General features: G+C 37.3%; 1 long non-coding RNA gene across 2 annotated transcripts; it reads left to right on the top strand.

Moving 5' to 3' along the window:
- The first annotated feature begins 2,673 nt into the window (after positions 1-2,673).
- LOC144971437 (uncharacterized) lies at positions 2,674-11,355 on the top strand. Of its 2 annotated transcripts, none has more exons than XR_013645134.1 (3): positions 2,674-2,692; positions 3,601-3,754; positions 11,109-11,355. It is a non-coding gene; the product is annotated as an uncharacterized LOC144971437 (long non-coding RNA). The 2 variants fall into 2 exon arrangements; XR_013645133.1 differs by lacking the exon at positions 2,674-2,692 and adding an exon at positions 3,101-3,302.
- The last annotated feature ends 94 nt before the right edge of the window (positions 11,356-11,449 follow it).

The following is an 11,449-nucleotide window of genomic DNA, read 5'->3' as shown; positions in this document are numbered from 1 at the left end:
ATTCACATTTAAAATCATCGTAACATTACCGAACAATTGGGTCGTGAAGGCAGAGATCGAAGAAAACTCCAAACCACTTTATGTCATCAACGGTGATTAAACAAACAAGACAGATTAGAAACATCCTTTTGTAAAATAGGATCCTGCAGGAGGGCGAAAGCAATCACATATTTTTCTCAGGACCACATTGGTGCCATATCGACGGTATCACAAATATGAGGGACCTCCTTGTGAAAAGCCACCATGGAGGTCTTGTTATTTCCTATCCGTGGGTTTGGGCTCCTGAGAAAAATCTGTGGTTGCCTTCGCCCTCCTGCAGGATACTATTGTACAAAAGGATGTTTCTAATCTGTTTTGTTTGCATGCGGCCCCAATGCAAGACTTGTGGACACTTGTGGAAGAAGGATAGAGTCAGCCTCCCAGAGATGATTTGGCCACCGTTTACATGCAGATACATAGTTTAATTTTGGGTATATCTCTAATATCTCGTTTCTGTGTTTGTTTTTTGCTTAATCCTGGATTTGACCTTTGCTATCGGCCTCTACCGATCCGTTATGACTTTTTGGTTGTTCTGATTTCTAAGAGTCTATTCAGTGGGCAGGATCTCCATGGTTTAAAATCAAAGTTCCCTTCTAACATCTGATTAGGCTAAGGGGCTCAGCAAATCCGAGCTTGTAGTCGACGGTTTCTATCTCAAAGGCAGATGGCCCGCCAAGGTCAGGTGAGCTTTATTTTTCCCCGTTTGGAATTCGCTTTTTCCTTCTCCTGGGCAGTTTAACGGGATCTGTCAACCTGGCTATGTTAGTGGTTGCTGGGAAGTGTCCACACACCTACTTAAACAGCGCACTTTTAAAGGGCATGACCACTTTTGGCAAGAGTCCCGTCTGCAACCCATAACTGCAAGGTAAGTATACATGAGTAAACGACGTGGATGAGGAATTTATTTGTTTTGAGAAACGATTAAATCTATCTGGATTGACTTTGCCGAACACATTTAGACTAGCAAAATCTGAAAGAGATGCTTCTCAGACCTTAAGATTAGTAACACCAAACGCAAAAGACGTCTTTTGGAGTTGATGGGGTTTATAAATCATCAATCCAACAATGACATTAACAGATGACATTTTGTCGAGGAAGAGGGGCCAGGTAGATCTAAATTGATGTTAAAATGCGTTTTGAGATAAAGAGTGAAATCGTGTTCAGATCAGCAATAATTTTAGCATTTACAATTTTCCTTTACTTCCCTAATGTAAATCAAAGATACATTTTTGAATTTTTGCTTTTGTAATACTATCAAAAGGTTTTTGTACCGAACTAAAAAAAGTTCATACATTAAATCAATGAATAAATAAATAAACCAAAAAAAATGTAGGACAACGAATATTCAAGTACTTAAAGCCCTCGAGGCTGTCACAATTTATTCGAATGGTTGTCAAAGGGAGGTAAATCTATTAATTTATTGTGTTAAAGATACGCACTGTTACTTCCCTTGAATACATGCTTTTTTAAAAGAAATAATTACTTTACTTTATCAATAATGAATCCGAATAGTCAATAATATAACGGTCTGATAGATAAAAGCAACCATTCAAACGCCAGAATATGAAATATAATATGGAGATCCTATGTTCGAATTCCCGCACGGTACAGAGAATCCAACAAAAAATATGGGATGACTGAAGAGGTCAAGGGTTTTAAACATTTGTGTTTTGTCGACGCCGATCATCGGCGCTGGACCACTTGGTCGGGTCGGGATTATCAAATTTAGATGGCAGCCCATCTAGAAGAAGGAAAACTTCGAAATAAAACCCGGAAAGGCTGAGTTTGTGAATATGGTATCTGCACAGCGTTAAGAACCCCCAACAGAAAAAGCCATTGGCCCTCCTCTAAACATGGGGTTATGCCCCATACATACCTAACGTTCTACCGACCGGTGGAACGTTAGGTGTGTAAGGGAGTGGCCGTCAGAAATGTCATTTAGGCAGGAGATAGCAAAATAATCGACATGGTAAATATTTTTTGCGCTTGCCACGGAAGGCCGCTTTCCTTTGATCTTTTTTTTTTTAGCCCGAAACCAAACGTTTTAGCCCATCAATATCAAAAATATCTCTCCGATCTTAAAAATAAAGGGTAGCCCTCAAAAATAATATCATCACCCATCGTTGCCGTCCGTAAGTACGAAAATAGTATTAATTTCACTATTTGTACTTCAAACTAAAGCTGGGCAGTAGTGCGGAGCGGTCCCAAGCATGTTTAGGACCGTCGGTTCTACGGTCCCTGGGAAACACAGACCTGTATTCTCTATGCTGGGAAATGAGAACCGACATTTTTCGATATTGGCAATTCACAATGCATCGTGGGACCGTCAAAGAACCGGTTCTTTTTCGACATTGGCCAATCACAAGGCGTCATTTGGACCGTCAAACGATGGGACCGTGCCTGCTGTAGATGGCTGTAAAACCGCTAAGTGTAAGTGAGAGCGGGGAAGATGTGTTGCCTCAAAACATGAAAATGGTGCTATAACACTATCCATTTAACATGTCTTTGTGTGTGTGTGTGTGTGATTGTGTGTGTGTGTGGTTGCTGTTGTGTGTTGTGCTTCGAAGATTGATGGAACGGGTCGGGTCAATGTTAGGGAGTGAAAGGAAAAGGGATTGTTAATATTTTGTGTCTGTGACATGCTGGACCAAATGTATGGGAAGTGGGAAGAGTTTGTTTTGATTTTTTAAATAATTTTTTTTTATTTTGGGGGGGGGGGGGGGGGGGGTGGCAAGTATTCCATTCAAATCCTGCTCGAGAGTTTGTGTTGACTGGGCACAGAGTAAGATTCGTCAGGTTTACTTTGTTTTGGATTTTATTGGGGGGGGGGGGGGTTGTATTTTTTCTTTTTGTTTTGTTATTGTTTGTATATATATATATATATATATATATATATAATATATATATATATATATATATATATATATATATATTTAAAATATATATATATAATATATATATATATATTATATATATATATATATATATTATTTTATATATATATATTTTAAAAATATTTACCACAATGTTTGAGACAATCTACATTAATGTTTCAGGCTTAATTTGCCATCGTCAGGACTGAATTGTTTTGTTGACTGTTGTTGTTTCTTGAAGTGGTTCCGGTTTAAAGTTAATTAGTTAAAACTTCCGGCGATGTGGACACGTACCGTGCATCTCACTTTTCGTGTTGAGTGTGGCTTCATGAGGGTGTTTGATTATAGTATATTTCTCTTCCAGGCATAAGCTACATTGTTTTGATGTTGGTGTGTATCCAGTTGCTTTAGAGAAAATTTTCCATGAAATGTTGTGATCTAGTTTGTTGTCTTTTAACCCTATTTTCATACTAAAATAGAATGTCCTATTTCCTGATTTGGGGTCCATTTGGCCCCCCTGACTTGCAAAAAGAAAAATACTAGAAAGTCCTATTTTCTTATTTGGGGGCCATTTGACCCCCATAATTTTACTATGGAAAATTCAGTTAAAATAATATTTTCTCATTAAATGTATGGGGTTAAAACATGTTGTTGTTTTTGTTGTGACATCATGCATCTATTTATTTAGTGACATAGTCGTGTCAATATGATCCACAACTTACTGGTAGATGGCATCTACAATAATTGACTAAGTTAATTTTGTTTCCTGTTTGCTGTCCAATATGATGAGCGCCAGTTTCAGTTACCTACTTTTTCATCAACTCTAATCAAGAAACATCCAAGTAAGTACTAACTCTTTACTTTATTATTTCATTAGAAATGTGACGAATGAAGATGATTCTTATACTTATCCTATGTAATAAAAATGAATTGATAGTAGATCATCATTAATTTTCTGATTTTAGTACTAGCTAGAATGAATCGCCAAATATGAAATGATGAAACAATACTGGATAAATGAAAGTTTTAATATTCAATTTAATGTTTCTTACAATACTTGCCTTACTTTCGTGTCTTGCTTATCTTTTCTAATTGTGTGTACCCTACCTTAACATAACATATAACATATGGTGTAGGGCGACATAGGATAAAATCCTTTGAATACCCTTAATATTAAATTGATTGAAAGATTACAATAATGATACACGTGGTAAAGTTAGTATAACAACTTAAATGCACTCATGTATGTGTGATGTGCAAACATATATCTTTAACCTTGACATGCAAAGCACACACACACACACACACACACATACACTCATACATCCATACATATAGAAGATGACCATAATAAGGTAACAATGCATGATATTTGCATACAAGATTGAAAGGCATGTCAACAGCAGTGCAAACAAGCACCATTCGTCATATATAAATCCTTCCCACATATTTGTTTGTAACTTCTTATATGAAAAGTGATTTATTTTCTAGTACCGTTTTTCAATATCTAGGTGAACTAAATTGATAGCTTGAATGACTACGTTATGTCTCAGCCATAGTGTCATGAATTTGCTAACTAAATGATTTGTATGTTGGTTTTTTTTTTATCAGCCATCCGTTGTGTGGTCTAAATTATGCTGCACTGGGCCTAATAAAAATATATTATATATTATTATTATTATTATTATTATTATTATTATTATTATTATTATTATTATTATTATTATTATTATTATTATTATTATTATTATTATATTGAAAATTGTGAAATGAAATGAAAGAAAGAGCTTCCTTTGTTGAAATCTTTAGTATTTTTTTCTCTAGGCTAGGGCTATTGGTCAGTACTGACCAATATGTGCCAGCGCCTGAGTACTAAATAAGAGGTACCACCGGCAATTGATCAGTACTGTCGAACACTGGGCCTGTTCGTCAGTGCTGACAAAGACCTTTTCGAACTTATTCGTCACTACTGGATTATTTCATTAGTAATAAAATTATATAAAAAATCCCAGACCAACTTATCCCATGACTGTTTGTTACACTTAGACAACTTTGATTTAAGTTTAACGTGTGGGGCAACGGAATGACTCTCGTTGTTTTATGCCGCGATTAGATTCTTGTTATTTTATGTTGTCTATCCTATTTATGTATTAGTTTTTTTTTTTTTTTTTTGTTTTTTTTTTGTTATGTTTTTTCTAAAAAATAGTTTTTCGTTTCTTTTGTTTTGTTTGCTCATTCAGCCCACGCCAGCTTGTTGCTGGTTTCAGTTCTAAATTCATAATCACAACCGTGACGACCCAAGAAAGAGCAGATTTATTATTTTATGACATTATTGTCAATTATTCTAAGACTGGTATAGGCATGTCTTGACAATTTCCCGCAGTCGTCTATTTGGAATGAATAGAATTATTATAAAAGGATCCGTGAGGATTGTAGATTTTGAATCTTTACATAAGAGATAGGGAACATAATGACAATCGTTCAAGCGTAAGAAAAACATCCGGTTTGAAAGTCATGAAAATTTGTTACTTATTTCCTCTAAACTGTGTCATGTCTGGCTGATTGGAAATGTTCAAAATTGATTTTATGCACAAAATCTATTAAACTTGTGTTGAGTTTTTGTGTTTTATTAAAGAGAATGATTAAAATTTGTTAAACTGACAAAATCTATAATTTCACATGTAATGACCAATCGTTTTACTGTTAAATCCATTTTGCCATTTAGTTAATTCAGATATAATAGTGTTTGGAAGTTATAGGTGACATATGTTGTGAAAAGAGTTGCCAGAATAATGATGGGTGCGGTTTGGATACGATAATATCTCGTATAGTTTGGAGGGCAGAACGACTTAGATACAAAATCGTTTGGAAATGTTGTGAATTGGGTTCCGCGAATATAGATTGTTATGGTTTGGAGACGATATAATAATAACGATAATAATATCACACACAGTTTGGAGGGCATGGCGGCCTACACATCGCTCAAACTTTCTGGTTTATACACGTCTTCATTTATCCTTGTCCAGTACCACAGATTTTAGACAAACGGGAGCGACAGACAAGCTTTTAGTTTACTATATTTTGTGGTGTAACTAATACCAGAGATTTTGATCTGGATAAATTAGAATCAAAGCATTGGTAAGACGAGATAAACTGTTTGTTATGAGTTACAGTTCTTGAATCAAGTTCTAAAAGTCATACCGTATGATACGGGTCAATAAGCCGGGGTTGATCCTAGATTCTATGACGTGAGATGAACTAGTAACAATCATTATTCTTAAAGTTTACCCACTGTCTAAGACACAAGTTGAGATAAAAGCCACTTAATGCAAGACAATAAACGTTCAAGGTTACTCATAGTTTTGTGTGTTGGTCCGTTATATTTCCGGATGGCAATGTTGTGAGCTTCTTAGCCAATCACACAGCATCTATTCCCGTCCCCAACATTTGCTCTCTTCATCATCACCACAACTACATCATCATTAGAGGAAACACAGGTGTGATATCAAAAAACTGGTTCCGATCTCAATGGAACTGTAAAACCACTCTTCCGGAGGACTGGATACCTTGTGTAATTCATCTTCTGGTTTCAGATTGATGGGATCTTATTTTCTAGTCTAAATAAATGCTGGTCGTCTTCTGTACTTCTCATTACTGCATCCACCACCAATATATATTTCAACCACATATTATCATATCATACGATAGGTGGATATTCGTTTAGCACAGGGACCAACTCCCCCTCTCCTTCCATTTCCAGTGCATCCTAAAATCTTGACAGAAAGTGTTCCCATAGGCCAGTTTTAAATCTTTCGCGCCAGAAAAACAATTGACAAAAGATGATAGATGTTGAGTGGATTTTAACATGAGAGGACTAACAAGTTGAGAGCAGAGATTAAAAAGGACAACAAAGGGGATAGAATAAACAACAAGATTGACCCCCCCCCTCCCACCCTATAATACGAATGACAACCATAGATAAACTTCAAGTCCTTAGGGAGCGTTCACATATTACGTCATCAGCTAGGGGGGGAGGGGGGGTCTACCAAATGTTGACATGTGTTGACATTGGGGGGGGGGGGGGGGGGGGTCAGACCCAAGATGATGTCATCAAAACATAGGCAAATTAAGCCTATTTCAAAGTTTGTTCCTTTCAAAACAGCTAAAGATAAATTGCTATGATGAGTATTGCCCATCTCTCAAGAAACAAAATGGGAAAGGGGTATCACTTCTCAAAAGGCGAACTTGCCCTAAATGTTCATTGTATCACTCCTCGATCACAGCAATGAAAGACCATTCACGAAAATGCGGCATACATGAAGAACAGCAAATGGGAGAAAATGATGACGATGAAGATGAAATTGATGATACTATTTATAGTACATTGCCAGAGGTCCAAGGCAGAAACATTTTTGAATCAATTAATTTTATGTTTGGAAATTGAAACAGAAATTCATTCCACTAAAAGACTAATATGCTATAAAATAATTTGCCTCCTATACTATTTTAAATTACACTTTCTGGATTTTTTTTAATAGCACCTGCACCAAGTAGCCTAATTTAAATAATGTTTGTTAGATTTTATCTTTGCAAATTTAAATTTTATGTCCCCATTGTATCGTAAAACATAAATTATCAAGTTTCTGAAATTAATAAAATGTCTGAATGTGTTTTATCAAACGTTGATAATCAATGTTTATGGTTTGAAAAACGAATAATAAATATTGTGAAATTAAAGTTATCTTTTAGTTTTTATTAAATTAGATGACGTCATCATCTGTTGGGGGGGGGGGGGTCAGGTCAATGATGACAAGTGATGACTTGGGGGAGGGGGGGGGGGTCTAAAAAGGGCAAATTTTTGATGACGTAATATGTGAACGCTCCCTTAGCCAAAGACTTCGAGGAATTGCGGGTCAAATGTGCATAGGTCTCATACTCGTCCCTGGCATGGGAAAACCACCAACAAGTGCCAGCGCTCGACCAATATCACTCCGTTTTCTCTCCATTTGGCCCCCAGATCGGAAAATCTCAAATTCCAAATGAGCATGCTCAGTGTGAGTAAACTATGCACGTGACAAGCATGAAATTTGGCATGGTCATGGACCTCGTGATTTTAGGAAAAGTCACCAAATTTCAGGTCTCTGCGTCAAAAATTGACTGTTTTATGAATAAAAGACACACCCCTGGGGTCTTTTTGGCCCCCAAGTATGAAAATAGGGTTAATTTCCAAATATGTTCGCTGAGTTTTGTGGATGTTTTTTTGTTAGTGTTTCTAAATGTTGAGGTGTGGAGGTTGTATCTTGTTTTGAAATTATTTTCCGTTAGTCCTACATATTTTTCTTGCTTGTTTGTTTTAGTTTCGGTGACTGTGGCTTGGTAAATTAAACTTGATTCTAAACATTGTTTGTTTAGCGGGCAATGTTCCTTATTTCTGCAGTTGCATTTTCTGGTGGGTGGGTTTTGCTCTTGTCGGTGGTTTATTAATATTTTTTTTGTTGTGGCTTGAAATTATTTGTTCTATGTTGCGCATACACGAGTAGCTTATTTTTATGGTATTCCTGTTGATAACTTTATGTAGCTTGTGGTTTTTTGGAAAGTGTGTATCAATTAACTGCTGTCCTATGTTTGTGCTGACGTTTTTGACGGAAGGTGGGTTGAACCAAGTAATGTGTTGTTTTCTTGTTTTACGTTCTTCACTTGTGTGTTGGGGTTTACATAAGAGGGAGGCGTCTGTGTATTCAAATGGTGTGTTGTATCCGCTTTTTGTGAGTGCTTCTTTGTCGGGGGTGGCTGCGACGTTGAATATCTCTCTGTTTTCCGAAAGTTTGCTCACCCTCAGTGCTATGCTTTTTGGTATCTTTTCAATGACGGAACGGGGATGGTTGCTGTTTTTATTAATGTAGCTAATGGTGTTGTTTGGTTTTCTGAACGGTTGGAATGAATTGGATTTTATGTCAAATGTGATGTCGACGAAGTCAACTGTTTTTTTTGTTTGCTTCTATCGTGATTTTCAAATTGTTGTTTTGGAATATTTTACAGATTTGTTTTTTGATGTTTTCGTTCGCTCTTGGTTGTTTGTTGGTTATCGCGAACTATATATATATATATATATATATATATATATATATATATAGTGTGTGTGTGTGTGTGTGTGTGTGTGTGTGTGTGTGTGTGTGTGCGTCTGCGTGGGATAGGGTAAGCAAAATTTAGTACCTACTCGCTAGCCGCCAAGGATTACGTATCCATTTCCTGAGCAGTCAATTGGGTATTTTAAAAAAAATAATGACAAATAATCTAATTGCGATAAATTTGAAAACCTCATCGTTGGAATCAGCTTGAAAAGTGGAGAAAAATTGTCTTTGTCTCATAAAAATCGGTCTAGAAATAACCTTTTTTGTAATAGATTTGATTTTATGATAATTTCCTTATTTTCTGGTCGATGTTCTTGATTTATATATCGTTTTTCATTTCTCAATGAGACAAACGCACTGATGTAACTCGATTGATTCAAGAGTTTAAAACGCAGATTTCGTGTTTTGATTGTGAGTCCAGCCTTACTAAGAATTCACAAGCGTTGGGATAGTGACGTAACTATACATACAAGACCTCGTTCTCCACGCCACAGTAGGGCTTCCATTCATCGCTTTCGGTCAACCGTGGTCTTTGAAGTTACACAACATATACCGCCTGTGATGCCAGTACATAAATCAAGGGCTGAGCTGACTCAGGTTGACAAGCAAGCTATCAAAAGATCAATCCGTTGTTGGCAAAAAACTCAGGATTTCCTCTAAGGACATAAGTTCTGGAAAGCGATACCCACCCACCTGTCAGTGGACAGAACTGATATGATGAAATTAGGGCTCCATAAAATGTTATATCATGGTAGGCTCCACCCTCTATTTCTATTCTGGCGTAGATGTAGACGGCGATAGCATTTCCGATATCATAATGACTAGTGGGCAAAGGGTTAATTAAAGCTTCCAAACAATCCCAATCGTCGTCTATCTCTAATCGGCCCCGTTCGCGCCCCGTCGTCCAAACGCAGTAGTGTTTACACCATTTGTAAAATATGCCGAACAACTCTCTCTCTCTCTCTCTCTCTCTCTCTCTCTCTCTCTCTCTCTCTCTCTCTCTCTCTCTCTCTCTCTCTCTCTCTCTCTGTGTGTGTGTGTGTGTGTGTGTATTGATGCTATGCGCTGAGGTAAAATGCTCACAACATCCGCCAGCCGGATACCACGCACCAACACACAAAACGGGATTTCTACGAAACCCGCCAAATCCTGACGAAACCGACCAAAGTTATAGAAAGTGGGCACAGTGGGGAGTGAACCATGGACTCAGGGAAGTATACACCAGATGTCATAGAGAAGCATTTTGCTCATTTTAAGATGTCAGCTGGTTGTGATTTTTATAGAACAGGTCAAGATCTTTTGAACTGGCTAATCAAGGCTAACTGACAGGGCCAAGATTTTCATTGAATTTGAAAAGGATATTGATTTTAACTCCTCTGGACATTCCTGTGATCTCTGTGGGAAAGAACTGACAGACTCCGACCGTCTCATCATTGACGACCTTCCTCTCACTCCTATCACACTATCTATCATATGATGAGAAAATGATTCATTTTTGTAATGGAGGCTATGTGGCCTAAGCAGATGAAAAATAAAATTGAGCTTTATATAGCGCAATATCCACTAAATGTTTCAAAGCGCTTTACAAGGGGTCCCTGATCAACAGCAACATTTTAACATGTAGGACGGGACATGCCGCCTGTTAGGCGATATTACAATTTTTCGGACAAAGACAACGCTGTTAACGGCCAGGTACTCATTTTACACCTGAGTACGGTGAGAGAAAGTGAGTAAAGAGCCTTTTCCAAAGACTCAACTATGCGCCGAGCGCGAGGCTCGAACCCAGGACCTTCCGATCCGAAAGCGAGTGTCATACCACAAGACCACATAGCCAGATGTAGACGTGTTCCCTGAAGGAGTCAAAGTCTACACTGAGGAAATGGACAGAGGTCTAAATTCCCTTCCACCGCTACTTCTCATCGTCTTCTATATTATTGTTAGTGTAAATGTTGCTGCTCGAAGCTCGAAGAAATAAATAATAACGTGAAGTTGAATGTAAGCTTCAATTTAATTACAAAAACAGATCAAATGAACGTTTCGGATTTCCCCTTTATCAACAAAACAGGATGAATGAAACACCACAGATGAATGAGATGATGTGGGAGTGGCGTAGTTATCGACTTTGCATTGTCGTTCAAGACTCTTAAGAATTTTTCAAGATTTTCCAGCACTGTTTCATTTGGATGTTGTTCTCAGCAAAATTTCCAAACGAAGAATTGTAAGTATTTTATTGAAACGTTTCTGCACTGAAGCTGACAGGGACATTAACGTGCAACCTTGTATGTATGTTTTACTCATTTTTCCACCCCACAAGTCCTATTTCATGCATTATTACACTTGTAATGGGCCATTGGCGGTCCCAAGCCTGTAGCTGAATGCATACCTTTTTTATATGCGTTCAGTTAC

This window comes from Berghia stephanieae, chromosome 4, assembly GCF_034508935.2.
Source record: "Berghia stephanieae isolate SIO BIC M18660-M18661 chromosome 4, UCSD_Bste_1.3, whole genome shotgun sequence".
Lineage (NCBI taxonomy): Eukaryota > Metazoa > Mollusca > Gastropoda > Nudibranchia > Aeolidiidae > Berghia > Berghia stephanieae.
This window is presented reverse-complemented; position numbering and strand designations above follow the sequence as displayed.